Source organism: Artibeus jamaicensis, unplaced genomic scaffold (assembly GCF_021234435.1).
Source record: "Artibeus jamaicensis isolate MK-2021 breed Jamaican fruit bat unplaced genomic scaffold, CSHL_Jam_final contig_332, whole genome shotgun sequence".
Classification (NCBI taxonomy): Eukaryota; Metazoa; Chordata; class Mammalia; order Chiroptera; family Phyllostomidae; genus Artibeus; species Artibeus jamaicensis.
The window spans coordinates 25,358,071-25,373,155 of NW_026521788.1; positions in this window are offsets into that span (position 1 = coordinate 25,358,071).

The following is a 15,085-nucleotide window of genomic DNA, read 5'->3' on the forward strand; positions in this document are numbered from 1 at the left end:
GCAGGAATGTGCCACCACAGTCAACCCGCCACCCTGCTGGTCATTCACTGGGTCACTCACTGGGTAGTTCACCGGGTGGCTCACTGGGTCCGTACTTTACAACCCCACGCTTGGGATCCGCGCGCCTGAGTCTGTCTGACTGACTTTTCCTGTGCAACCCCGCTCTGCCAGCTGCTGGCTTCACCCCTCTTACTGGTCAGACTGAAGAATTCGTTGTTATCATACTTCCGAAAAGTTCAATTTTCTGTGTTCTGGCTATGTTTTCTGTTGCTAATATTTTGTTGTCTCTAAACTTGATTGTGTGAGAAAGCATGGCATCTCCACCTATGCCTCTATCTTGGTGGAAGTCGGGAGTCAAATGGTATATACAGATTTTTGACTGCCTTGGGGCTCTGCACTCCAAACCTTGTGCTATTCAAGGGTAAACTGTTCTTAGCAAGTTTTGCTACTGTGTTTTTGAACAATCCTGAACTGACATGTAAGAAGCCTTGCAGGAGAGATCATGTGGAGAAATGACTTAGAGAGGCCATGTGAAAAGGGAGACCCTGAAACTGCATGGAGAAAGGTGCCCTGCCATTCCAGCAGCTCATCAGAGCCCTCCCAACCCCCTTCCCTGCTACCCCCCCTCCCAGTACTTTCCAGCCATCCTCACCAGGGCACCAGACGTGAGAGTGTGCCATCTTTGATATTCCAGCCTGGTGTAGCCCCCAAATGGCTGCAGCCCCATCTGATGTCACATGGAGCAGAACGGCCCAGCTGAGGCCAATCAATCCACAGAATTACAACAAACAAAATGAACTACAAAATGAATTACAACAAACAACAAACTAAGTTTTGAAGAGGTTTATTATGTAGCCATAAATCACTGAGATGAAAATTTTTGTTTTGTTTTCCTTAAATCGCCTAATTCCACAGGTGTTTGTGGGCTTTTTCTGTGCTTAGAGCTCTTCAGGGAAGAAACTGCCACAGTGTTTCATGTTTAAAATCTTTTATTTGAATATAATTTCAAATTTACAAAAATGTTGCAAAAATAGTACACAGAGCTTCCATATACCTTTCACCTCGATCCTACATTTATCACTTCTGAAACACTGACAATGAATTGTAGATATGATGCCCCAATACCCTTTAATGTTTCAGTTTATAGTTCTTGAATATAACAGTCAAAATTAGGAAATTAACATTGATCCAATAACATCATCTAATCTACACACCCAATTCAAAGCTCACCTACTGTCTCAACAATGTTCCTCACAGATACGGGATTCAGTTTAGGATGACACGTTGCGAACTTTTCTTTGGTCTTCTTCAATCTGTTTCTCAGTTCTCCTTCATGACCTTGATAGTTTTGAAGAACACAAGGCAATGGCTTTAAGAATGTTCCTCAATCATGGGGTTTCTTTCGATGTTTCTTTGTGCATTTTGTCAGAATGTTACTGTAGTGATGCTGTGCTGGTCTCCAGGCATCATATGAGGAGGCACATGATGTTGTTTTGTTTTATTAATGGTGATGTTAATTTGTATCACTTAGTTAAGATGGTGTCTGCCAGGGTCTCTCTTGCAAAGTAATTAGTAATTATTTTGTGGCAAGAATATTTGAGATCATGTGACTATCTTGTTTCTCATCAAAACTTCACCACTTTTAACATCCATTAGTGATTCTAACTTGAATACATTATTTCTCTGATGATTACCAAATAGGGTTTTCTAATCTAATTATTCCTTCTAGATTTATTAGGTAGGATAGAGTTTTCCTTTCTCCCTAACTAGTTAATTAATATCAAATGGACTCAGGATTCTCTATTACTCACAGGGTTACATCTGTTACTAACACTCTTTTGTTCCAGACTTGGCCTGTAGGAGCCCCTTTAAGCTGCTTGCTGTGTCCTGTAGACAAATCCCCATCATTCTTTAAAAACTTTATGGTGTCATAAAATGTTACAAATACATCTTGTATTTTCCCTGTTCCAGGTCTGGAGTCAGCCATTTCTTTAAGGAGCCCTGGTTCTTTTTATTGGGTAATGGTATCTAGAAACCAAGATCTAAATATCTAAAGATCTTAGCACTCATCCCTATAGGACTGCCATTGCTTCTAGACCTTCTTTCTCAGTGAACAGAGCTAGAACACACACACACACAGACACACACACACACACGGGCAGGATGGTTAGCTTGGCTAGAGCATTCTCCCATGCACTGAAAGGTTGTGGGTTCAATTCCTAATTAAGGCACATGCCTCGGTTGTAGGTTCAGTCCCAGGTCGGAGAGGCAATCGCTCTGTTTCTCTCACATCAATATTTCTCTCTCTCCCCCACCCTTCTTCCCTTCCCCTACCTTCCTCTCTTTCTAAATTCAAAATGAGTGTATACTCGGGCAAGGATTGAAACAAACAAAATAAATGAAATGAATTAAAAAATAACCATATCCTCCAGTGAGTATTTAAAAAAAAAAGAAAAACCACACACACACACTCACATTCAATGACATCTGTCTGTCTATCTAATCAGACTGTGAGAATGATATCTCCAATTCCTATGCAACATTCAGGATGCATTCTAGACTTTCTAGTGCTGGCCTATAACTCCTTTATCTGACAGTGAAAAATCTGTATTTATTTATTTGCTGAACCCCCAGACATGCCTACCTCCACCCCTTACTATTTACCCACGGAATGGCCAGCCACCATAAAGGGGAAGAGGAAGAGTAAAAGGTTTTTTTTCAGTGTGTCAGAAACTTAAGCAATATATAACAAACACTTATGTATATTCAACTATTTTGAACAAGTATTTTCTTAAGTAACAAAAAGGATAGGCAAGTTTGCTTAAAGCTCCATATGTTAACATTAACACAGATTTTAGCAAACTAGATTCCAGTGACAACTCTGAAAGTAATGGAAAGACTTAAGATTGTGAATAGAAGAAGTTGGGTTTAGTTTCTCTCTAACAGTGTAGCAACTTTGGGTAAATTTCCTAATTTCTTTGAAATGCATGTCCTCTTCTGTAGAATGAAGATGAATGAAAGACATTATTGATTTTAGGGTTAAATGAGACAATGTATGTGTAATGAATTGTCTTGATAGAGATTGGGTTTTGAAATTTTTAGAGTGAAATACAAACAGTTACTTGAAAGTTATAAGCAGTTTCTTTCTGCTAAGAAGTGAAGATTTTGATAAACTGGTACAGTGAAAAGTTGACTGCTCTCTGTTCTGAAAAAGCCACCACTTTATTTTAAAATTATGCAAATGTCTATAAAATATCCACCCATTGTTCTTAGTAGAAAAATTGAATACAGTAAATGAACTAAAATACAGTGGTTTTAGACCAAGAAATTATGTGTTTAATAATGTAAATTGGATGTATTTTTTAGTCACTTTGAAGGGAAAGCTGTTCTTTCCTCTAGGAATATAGGCTGCCCCATGCCTATAAATTATTGTTTATTTTTGGAAACTTATATAATTTTTCTCTATTATTTTCTTGTGAGGGAACCCTGAAAATTATAGGAGGGACTATAAGCATGAACTTCATCTAGTGTTGGAGGAAAAACTATTCACTGGGACAGCTCTGGGCTACTGGGGCCCTTCACATGGTAAGTTTTAAGACAAAATAATCCAGGATATGTTAATGCTGGATGTGTTAGTCCTTGTCCTCTGAAAAGAATCATGATGGTATTAAATGTGCAAGAAACTTACTTGCAAAAGTTCCTGTGAGAGCAAATAAAGAGGGAACCAAGAGAGTTGGGACAGTCATTTTTTTGTACTGTGGGTAAAAAAATTAAAGTCGGTAGAAAGGAGAAGCATGTGCCCACAGCACACGAGGTCCCAGGAGAAGATACAGAGAAAGAAGATACCAGCCATTGCCCTTGACCATTCCCTAATCCCTGTTGTTCGGTGTCTTATGGGGCTGGGCTGCACGGCTAACCCTTGGATTCTGTGCATTTTCATCTATTTATGTAGTAAATGGCTTTTTTGTTTAAGTTCATTTGTTTCCTCAGACTGCCACATGGGAGAGAGGAGCTAAGGGGACAGTAACACCCCCTCTCCTGACACCCGACTGGGAGTGTACATGGGGAGAACCAGTGGGGAAAAGAGGTGTTCCCTGCAGTGGTGGCCTCATCAGGGTCAATGAGAGAGGCCACAGGTGGAGGAGGCCAGAGCAGCACCGTCTTATAGACCTATTCCTGACCCCTTAATACACAGACCTTCCTGCCAGCTCACAGTGAAGGGGTGATTTTGGCAATCAGAGGAATGAGTATTGAGTGTTTGTTTGGGTATTAATGGACATATGGCTGAAATTTGTATTCTTAGGCTGGTGAAGCCCAAGCATTTGGATTACTTAGGTAAAATAATTGCTTTCAACAGGCCTACAGTTAACACTAACTATTTCTCACCCATTTTCTAAAATACTCTGTCCTTCTATAAGATATCACCCTTTACCACCACCTACCATACCACCACCACCACCAAAGGAAAGAAAAAGAGATCTCATTCTCCAGGGGCACTTTAGTCTATGAATTCACCCTAATTTCTGGAGCAATCGCTCTTGAGAACATAAAGAGTGATGCAAGCCCCCCTTGCTAAGGAGAATAAATCGCATTCTAGGACTTTTGCTGCAATGTGGCTACGTTCTTTCATGGACTTTCATTAAAAATGACCACGCCAGGAGGTTCTAAAACATGGTGATCACAAGTATCTTTAGAAAATGTAGTAAAATAAAAATAAAACCTCTTTTTAAAAAGCAAAATTTGTATAGATCACATAGTGGAGTGAAAACAAGAGCTCTCTTAGAAAATATAATAATATATGTCCTGGCTGGTGTGGCTCGGTGGATTGAGTGCTGGCCTGTGAACCAAAGGGTCACTGGTTGGATTCCCACTCAGGGCAAATGCCAGGTCCCGAGTTCAAGGCACGTGAAAGGCAACCACACGTTGATGTTTCTCTTTCTCCCTCCTTCCCCCTTGCTTTAAAAATAAATAAAATATTTTAAAAAAGAAAATATAGTAATATAATTATCCAAAATACAATACTGTGCTGTTCTCAAAATGAGTTTTCAAATAAAAGTACTAAATATATACCTGGTGCTGGAGGGTGTGTTTGGGAGTGGTGAAAAAGGAAAGCAACACCCCTCTTCTCTGGGTGATTTTAATGCCTTGATTTTCTTCCTAAACTGGTGCAGGTAATTTAGTATAGTCTCTCTCCCCTTTCCTCACACCAGGGGCACGGACAAGCCCGGGGAATAGCAATGTGCAGAGCTCTTCTGACTGCGGATGGAAGAATCCTAATGTAACTTAACTTACTGGTTCCTTTATTTGGATGGTTCGGAGCAGGCTCTGGCATCAAGCACACCTGGATTCAGGGGCCCAAACCACAAGTCAGGTCTTTTCTGCCCTCCCTAGCTTTGTGCCCTGCTTCATTTAGGTTTGGCCTCATTTGTTTCTACGCCAGATAGGCCTCCTGGGAGAATGGCTCCAACAACTCCAGTTTCACATCTTTCAAGTTGAGTAACTCCAATGTAGAATTCCCTTCTCTCTCTCTCAATGCCCGTGTATCAATTTCAGGGAAAGATTTTGATGGGCTCTGCTAGGGTTATGTGTCTATCCTTGCATAGTTGACTATAATTAGAGAGGTGGGATACTATGATTTATGAATCCTGGGTCATCTTCATTCCACTTTGATAACAGTAAGGGGAAGTGGTTAGAGAAAAGAGGTAACTATAATTAAGAGCCCCACCTGGTCATATGAAGTAGGAGAGGGATTCCCTAAAGCAAATGGGTCTGTGTGTTAACAGAAGGACAGAAGAAACGTGTTGAGTGTTCAATGCTGCAGGTCTAAGAGGGTAAGAAGCAGAGCTCAATACAGATTTTTCTCCCTTTGATCTTCTCTGTGTCTCAAATTCTTGGGCTAATAACTACAACCTGCTTTAGCTGATGAGATCTTTTCCTTTAGCCCCAAACTACATGATGACATCCTTTTTATTTTACCTATAGCATTTAAACTTACTGCTCTCTTTCCGATCTTTGTACTTAATGATATCTGTACAAATTACCTTTGGACTGCAAAAGACAGTAGAATCTAGAGTTAAGATGCAAACTCTGTGAAAAATGAATTTAGTTTAATTTTAAAGCCCCAATCAAGTTTCTTTAACTTTTCTAAGTGACAGATGGCTTTAACCAAAATCTATGTAGGAAAGAAGGACAAAGGCAATGATTCTGTTATTGACTTTATCCTTCCTGACCTGGAGAACAGAAAAGAGATAGAAAGAGGAAAAGAGTAGACCATTCATTTGCTCTCTCTTCTTTGTATTGATGAAGAAAAGGAATGCTCCATGGGTGGTCCAAGAGTCCTGAACAGCTCTGGGCTGAAGGGCAGACAATGATAACACTCGGGTAGAAATATTTGGTTCGGCAACCACAAAGAACATACTCTTGGATTACTACAAGTGCCAAATTCCCCTCGGGTTGTGGGGGCAGGGGTCCTATCCCTCTAACCTATCTGTGCGACCCTGTCTTTGTGCTTTGGGGCCCTTCCTTAATTACCGAGTGGTCCTTACATAATATGACAGAAAATTGCCCTTTGGGTTTCATCTCAACTCCAAACATATGCTTAATAACTTCAGTTAATATTCTATGGCAACAAGGTTAGTTGGTTAACTTCCCACCATTCCGAACTACCCTTTCTCTTTCCTCCCTCCCTTTATCACAGAGGCTGTAAAAGCAAGCTATTCATTCCACAGCCTCCCAATGCAGCTAAAACATTTAAGGGGAAGTCTCCTCAGAAGCTTTTAGGAAAGTTTTTCCCTCACAAATGCACGATTAGAAACACTTTTTTAAAAAGGCTCTTTGAGGAAAGAAAGATTCAGATGAAAAGTCTAAATATCGAGTATGGTAGTGAAAATAACCCACTGCCAATCTCCAACTGTTTTGTGCCGTGAGGATAATAAAGCCTTATTTGTGTATATTTCCCCACATACTTACCACCTGTCATCCCTCAGTTTTTGTGAAGGATTGGTTCCAGGACCCTATGGATACCTAAATCCTCAGATGTTCTAGTTCCTTTTATAAAATGGTGTAGTATTTGCATATAAGTTACATAATTCTCCAGTATACTTTAAATCATCTATAGATTACTTATAATACTTGGTACAATGTAAGAGTTACTTATAATCTCTGATACAGTGTAAATATTCTGTATTGTTTAGGGAATAATGACGAGAACAAAATCTGTATATGTTCAGTACAGACACAACCATTGCAGGTCTAACTACAAGTACATAGTACACATCAGCAATAATGTAACATTGTTTCCAAACAGGTATATTTTTAATCTTCACCCGAGGATGTGTTTATTGATTTGAGAGAGAGAGGGAGAGTGAGAAGGAAACATGGATTGGTTGCCTCCCATACCCACCTTGACTGGGGATCGAACTCACAACCTTTGTATGTGCCCTGACTGGGAAATGAATTGGCAACATGTTGGTGTACCACACAACACTTTATCCAACTGAGCCATCCAGCCAGGGGTTTCCAAATATTTTTAAATCCATGATTGGTTAAAGTGGCAGATTTAACTAATCTTGGAACTCAAGATTATAGAACTCAGGAATATGGAGGGTCAAATCCACTCTTCATTCCTTTGTGTAGATACCATTTTTTTTTTCTATCTGAAAGATTTCCTTTAACATTCTTTATATGCACATCTACTAGTGGAAAAGTTTTTCAGCTTTCTATTTCTGAAAAAGTTTTCATTTTGCCTTCATTTTTGAAAGGTGTTTTCACTGGGCATATAATTTTTAAAAATATTTTTTTAATTTATTTTTAGAGAGAGGGGAAGGGAAGGAGAGAGGGAGAGAAATATCAATGTGTGGTTGCCTCTCATGTGTCCCTAACTGGGAACTGGCCTGCAACCCAGGCATGTGCCCTGACTGGGAATCAAACCAGTGACCCTTTGCTTCACAGGCCTGCGCTCAATCTACTGAGCTACACCAGCCAGGGGTGGGCATATAATTTTAAGTGGACAATTTTTTCTTCTCTCTTTTAGTATTTTAAAGATATCACTACTAACTTCTCACTTTCATTGTTTCCATTGAGAAGTCTGATGTTGTCCTTATTTTTGTTTTTCTCTATATAAAGTTTTGTTTTTCTTTGGCTGCTTTAAAGATTTTCTCTTTGCCCTGACTAATATGGCTCAGTTGGTTGGACATCATGCTGCAAAGTGACAGGTTCGCTGGTTTGCTATCTGGTCAGGGCACATGCATGTGTTGTGGGTTTTGGTCCTTGGTTAAGTCACATACCTTATTTCTCTCTTACATTAATATTTCTTTCCTTTTTTTTCTCCCTCCCTTCTCCTCTCTCTAAAAATAAATAAGGAAAATCTTTAAAAAAATATTCTCTTTGTTATTGGTTTTAAGTCATTTGATTATCATTACCTTAACATAGTTTTTATTATGTTACTTGAACTTGGGGTTGATCAGGCCTCGTTGATCTGTGGTTTTAGACTTTTCATCAAATTTAGAAAAATATTAGCTTTTATTTCTGTTATTTTTTTCTGTGCTCCTCCCCCACCCCCCATTCTCTCACGTTCTTCACGGTCTCTAAGTACACGGATATTAAGTGGCTGAAAGTGGCACCACACTTAACTGAAGCGATTTATTTTCTTTTTACTATTATTTCTCTTTTGTCATTTTGGATAGTTGCAGTTGCTATGTCTTTGGTTCACTTCAAGTTCTTCAGTGTCCAATGTGCTGTTAGCTCCATTCAGTATATATTTTAAAAATCTCAGACAATTTTTTATTTCTAGATATTCTACTTGTTCTTTTTTCCTCCCTCATCTTCCATGTCCCTAGTTAAAATGATTTGGGTTTTCTCTTTTGGTTGCACATGAAAGGAAACACAAATCAAACTGGCTTCAACTACAAAAGGGTTTCCTTTGCTCAGTGTGCTGGTTAATTTTGTATTAACCAGACTGGGCTCTGTGGTGCCTAGATATTTGGTCAGACGTTATTCTGGTTGTTTCTGTGAGTGTGTTTTGGATGAGATCAACATTTAAATTAGTGGCCTGAGTAAAGGAAATTTACCTCCCTAGTGTCAATGGGTCTCATCCAATCAACTGAAGGCCTGAGTAGAACAAAAAGGGTGACCCTTCCCTGAGTAAGAGAGAATTCTTTCCTGCCTGACTGCTCTCCAGCTGGGACATTGGCTTTTTTCCTGACTTCAGACTACAACTGAGACGTGGACTTTTCCTGGATCTTGAGCCTGCCAGCCTTTGACAGGAATTACACCACCAGCTACCCTGGTTCTCAGGCCTTCAAACTTGGGCTAGAACTGGACAATTGCTCTCCAGATTCCCAATTCATCCTGCAGATCTTAGGACTTGCCCTCCTCCATAAATAGCATGAGCCAGTTATTCCTTATAATAAATATTTGTAGGTCTTATTGGTTCTGTTTCTCAGGACAGTACTGACTAACATACTCAGTAACTGAAAAATTCTGAGGTTGTCTGGCTTCAGGTGAGGATTGAGTTCAATATAAAATTTTCACTGAAGAGCCGTAGCTGGTGTAGCTTAGTGGATTGATCGTGGGCCTGCAAATCAAAGGGTCCTGGTTCAATTCCCAGTCAGGGCACATGCCTGGGTTGCAGGCCAGTTCCCAGTGGGGGACACATGAAAGGCAACCATACATTGATATTTCTTTCTCTCTCTCCTTCCCTTCCCCTCTAAAGGTTAATAAATAAAATCTTAAAAAAAAAACAACACCTCTGAAACATAGGAATCTACCGTATTTAAAAAAATTAACCGAAAATACATTTTTCTCTCAATCTCTCTCTCTCTCCCTCCCTCCTCTCCTTCTGTCCACCCCTTCTCTCTCTTCCATGGTGTTGTCTGCAAATTCAAGCTCCTTACGGTATCCCTCAGTGCTCCGGACATTCTTATAAAGAAAGCAAAATGGCTACAGATGCTTCTCATTTTCACATGACACCTTGAGGCAAAAAGAAAGCAAAGCATGTCTTTGGTAGCTCCTATACCAGGGGCCACTCTATCTCATACTGGACCAAATGAAATCAACTGTTCATTTTTTAAAAGATTTTATTTGTTCATTTTTAGAGAGAAGGAGAAAGAGAGGGAGAGAAATATCAATATGTGGTCGCTTCTCACACACCTCGTAATGGGGATCTGGCCCACAACCCAGGCATGTGCCCTGACTGGGAATGGAACTGGCAACCCTTTGGTTTGCAGCCTGTGTTCAATTCACTGAGCTACCAGTCAGGGCCAATTGTTCATTCTTGAATCAATCACTAAGAGCAGGTGAAGCGACTAGATTGATTGGCTCATGCCTATCAAGTATTACCCCTGGAGCTGTGTTCTAATGCATAAGAAAGAGGCAAGTACCTACATCAGGAAAGTGAAAGATTTCCTAGATCTCTGAGCTTAGTTTCCTTGGGCAGAATTTATCACTTGATTATTCTAGCTGCAAGAGAGCCTGGGTAATTTTGTATATTTTGCTGGGATCTGATAGGAGGAAGGGGAAATACATTTTGGATGAAGAACTAACAGTGTCTTTTATACTAAAAACCAAGAGTTGGGTTATCATTTTTGGTTCAGACAAAGCATGGTTCATTCATTAGATTTAGGTAGGGGCCCACCTTCTCTGAGGATGTTTGCTTCTGGAAGATTATATTTTCTCCTTAAATGTGACATTGATGCTTCTCCATCAAGGAGTAGCATCTCCTTGTTTCTTCCTGAAATCTAGGCAGGTCTATGTCTGACTCATGTGGGAAGTGATATTGTGACTTGTAAGACTAGGTTAGAAAAGATGATAAAGCTTCTGCCTAGCTCTTGATATTTTGGGAGTTCTGAGCTTTATGTAAGAAGTTGGGCCATCCTCAAGCCTGTGTGTTTGATAGACCATGGGAGGGACCAAATGGAAACAGAGTTGCATGAGGGCTCCATCATTTAAGCCCCTATATTTTCAAGTCTTCCCATTCCAGGTATCAGATATGTGATTGAAGAAGCTTTCAAGATGACCTCAGCTGTAGCGATCAACTGACTATAACCTCATGAGAGACTCTGAGCTAGAACTTTCCAGCCAAGCCACTTCCAAATCCCTGAGCCACAGAAAACATGAGAGAGCATGAGAAATATTGTTTTGGAGTAATTTGCGTGCAGCAACAGGAAACTAATATACCTCTCCAAAATATTAGGTTTTATAATCTAAGGATGAAGGAGAGAATGTCTATTGGGTAAGCAACCAATGATGTTTGCCCCTCTTGTAAGTAATAAATATGTTAAAACAATTCAATGCCTGTAAAAAAAACCAAGGCTATTTTTCAAAGCATTATTTACAATAAGGAAAAGTTGGAGACAACTTAAATGTCTAACAATAGGAAGATGCCCAAATAAATTATAATTCTTGCACACTTCAAGTGTAATATGGCTATAAGCTGACTATAAAATCAAGTTTTGAAGACTATTTAATGTCATGGGCATATGTTCTTGATATAATAATGTTAAGATGAAAATAGCAGGCATAAATATTGAACATTAAAAGGGTGAATTTTATGGTATGTAAATTAGCTCAATAAAAAAATTGTATGAGCTCTGGGCGAATTGTTCAGTTGGTTGGAGACTCATCCCATACACCAAAGTTGTGAGTTTGACTTCTGGTCAGGACGCACACCTGGGTTACAGGTTTGATCCCAGTTGGGGCACATATAGGAGGCAACCGATTGATGTTTTTCACATCAGTATTTCTGTCTGTCTGTCTGTCTGTCTCTCCCCACCAACCCTGACTTCCTTTCTAAAATAAACATATCCTACTCAGGTAAGGATTTAAAAAATTATATGAGGAAAAAATGCATACACACATAAAAATATATATGAACTGAAAAAAGGCAGAAAGAGAATATATTAAAATATGATTAGTACTTATCACTGGGAGATGAAATTTTACATAGTTTTCAGTAAACTTCTTTGTAGCTTTCTTACACAATGTAGGAGGTTGAAATGCAAAAAGAGTGAGAAAACTGGAGAAAGTGTAAAGCTGAAAATTATTTAAATCCCCATTGAATTTTTAAAAAATCATCAAGAAAGGAGAAGAGCACAATCATATGGTAGTTCTATTTTTAATTTTTTAAGGAGCCTCCATCCTGTTTTCCTTAATAGCTGTACCAATTTATATTCCCAAGAGTATATAAAAATTCACTTTTCTTCACATCCTTGCTAATACTTGTAATTTTTTTTACTTTTAATAATAGCCATCCTAATGGATGTGGACTGGTATCTCAGTGCGGTTTTGATTTGCATTTCTCTGATGATTAGTGATATTGAACACCTTTTCATGTATCTGTTGACCATCTGGATTGTTCCTGTAGAAAATGTAATCCCACTTCTGGATATATATCCAAAGGAAATGAGGTTCAGATCTTGAAGGGCTATCTGAACTCCCGTTGCAGCATTAGTCACAGTAGCCGAGACACGGAAACAACCTGAGCATCCATTGAAGGATAAAGGAAACATGGTAGATAATGGCACATTATTCAGCCTTAAAAAAAAAAAAGGAAATTCTACCATTTGTGACAACATAGATGAATGGGGAGGATATTATGCTGAGTGAAGTAAGTCAGACACATAAAGATAAATGCTGCATGATCTCTCTTAAATGTGGAATTTAAAACAGATAAAATCAGAGAAACAGAGTAGAAGGGTGGTTACCAGGAGATGAGAGGGAGGGGGGTAGGGGAAAGGGGGGCTCTTGGTCAAAGGGTACAAACTGTCAGTCATAATGTAAATAAGTTCTGGAAACCTAATGGTACAGCATGATGACTATAGTTAGTAATAATGTATTGTATACTTGAAATTTGCTAAGAGAGTAGATATTTTAAGTATTCTCACCACACACAAAAATGGTAAATATATGAGGTGATGGCTATATTAATTAGATTGTGGTAATCATTTTACAATGTATATGTTTATGAAAACATCATGTTGTATACCTATATATACACACACACACATAAACAATTTTTATTAATATACCTCACACACACATTTAAACCATTTTTAAAAAGATTTTTAAAATTTATTTTTCTTTAGAGGGAAAGGGAAGGAGAGAGGGAGAGAAACATCAATGTATGGTTGGTTGCCTCTCGTGCATCCCCTGCCGGGAACTGGCCCGCAACCCAGGCATGTGCCCTGACTGAAAATCAAATCATGATCTTTTGGTTTGCAGGCCCGCGCTCAATCCACTGAGCTATACCAGCCAGGGCCAATTTTTATTTATTAATTACACCTCAATAAAGCTGAGGGAGAAAAGAAAAGAGCCACATTGTTTCTAAAGTGAATGGGGAAGTGGTTGTGGTTTTGGGTGGAGCTGAGGGTAGTGTACTTGTACATGTAGCATCTGGGGAAGGGAAGGAAGACCTGACTGAGCCAGTGTGGCTCTGATGTGGGGACAGTGTAGGGAAGGGTCTGGTGAGGTGGTCTACATAGAGAGATGGCACTTTTGTGGTGAGTTGGGGAAAGTGCAGTCTGTGTGTGTAAGTTGTAAATTCACCCACGTGGGCCTCAAGTCTACTGGAGTGTATGGAGAAGGTGTAAGTAAATTCTTAGACACATAACTGATACATAGCAGTGCAAAAAGTAACTAGAACAAGAACATAGAAACACAGAGTGAAACTGAGCCCCCAAACTAAATATAGAAGACAGGTTTTATATCTATCTCTATGCTGGACTGAAACAGCCACAAACTGTACTCACACTGACAGTTGCTACTCTGTCTCAATTTCCCAGCCTGTGTAATAAAATAGGGCTGTACTTCTCTTTTTCTATCTACCTCAGAGAATTACTACGGATTTAAAAGAATCAAAAGTTTCCCCTGTCACGGGGCACTGCGTCAATAAATTGCCATTATCAAAAACTCTTCCCTGGTTGTTCCTTACTGAGAAATGCTGAATTTTTGCATATCTTACAATGTTGCCTATTATTAGTGGCCTTCAAACTAATTACATAGCAAAGAGTGACATTGAACTAGCCACACCAAGAGCAAAAGTCACACAGTCTTTAACGTCTGTAGGTTATAATCTTGTGGAAATTGAGCTTTGCATCTTATCTGTAAGTTGTATGAATACTCATTTCTGCGTGACTAATTTAATCCCTGTCCTGGAACATGCTCCCACCTCCAGACCTTACTCATTCTGGAATGTCTGCCCTCTTGCCTGCCCAACCAAATATTATTCTTCTTTTGAGACCAGATTTAGTTTTGCTGTCCCATAAATTCCTTCTTACCCTCAGGCCCATGGTGATCTCCCCTTACTTGGAACTTGACTGCTTTGCCTTGACCGCCACATGATGGTCTTAGTCTAGGGTAAGTTATGACCTTTGTCTCTCCAGTAACATTTTCTGAATACTTATTCTGTGCTAAGTCCTTTGTATTTGGTGAGATTGGAAACATCATTATCCTCATTTTAGAGGTGAGAAACCCAAAGCTTTGTAACTTGCCAAGTATCAAATTGGAACCATGTGGCTAAATGCCGAGCTATAAATCTGAGGTTCTATTTCTGTGGAAAAAGAGCAGAACATTAAGGGACATCTAGCAGTCTCTCCCATAGACAGGAGAGAAATGTAAAATGGTCACCTAACAGAAGAACAATTGCATACATGCTACGAAGGAGAAAAGATTTGTACAAACAGCTCAAGCCAGGGCCTTATAGTGAGAAGTCAGAAAGGACTAGAAGTGGGTCTAGCGGTAGGTGGTGTATTCTGTTGTTATGCTTCTATTGCTTAAATCATTGCACAGCACCCAGGTATTATTTTGCAATAGAATAGGTCAGAAGTTCTGCAAGGTGTGGCTAGGTTCTCTGCTTGGTGTCGCAAGGTCGAATGGATTGAAATCTGGGAGAAAATCTATTTTTGAGATCACTCTTCTCGTTGGCAGCATGCAGCTCCAGGCTGCTGTGGGAACGCGGCCCGTTTCTCCTGCTGCGCGCCATCCAAGGGCCACTCCGAGCTCCTGGAGGCCGCCCGCGTTCCTGGATATGTGGCCTCGTGCCTCGTCCGTCCTGCAACAGCTCGTCAAATCCTCTTCGTGCTTCTAATTT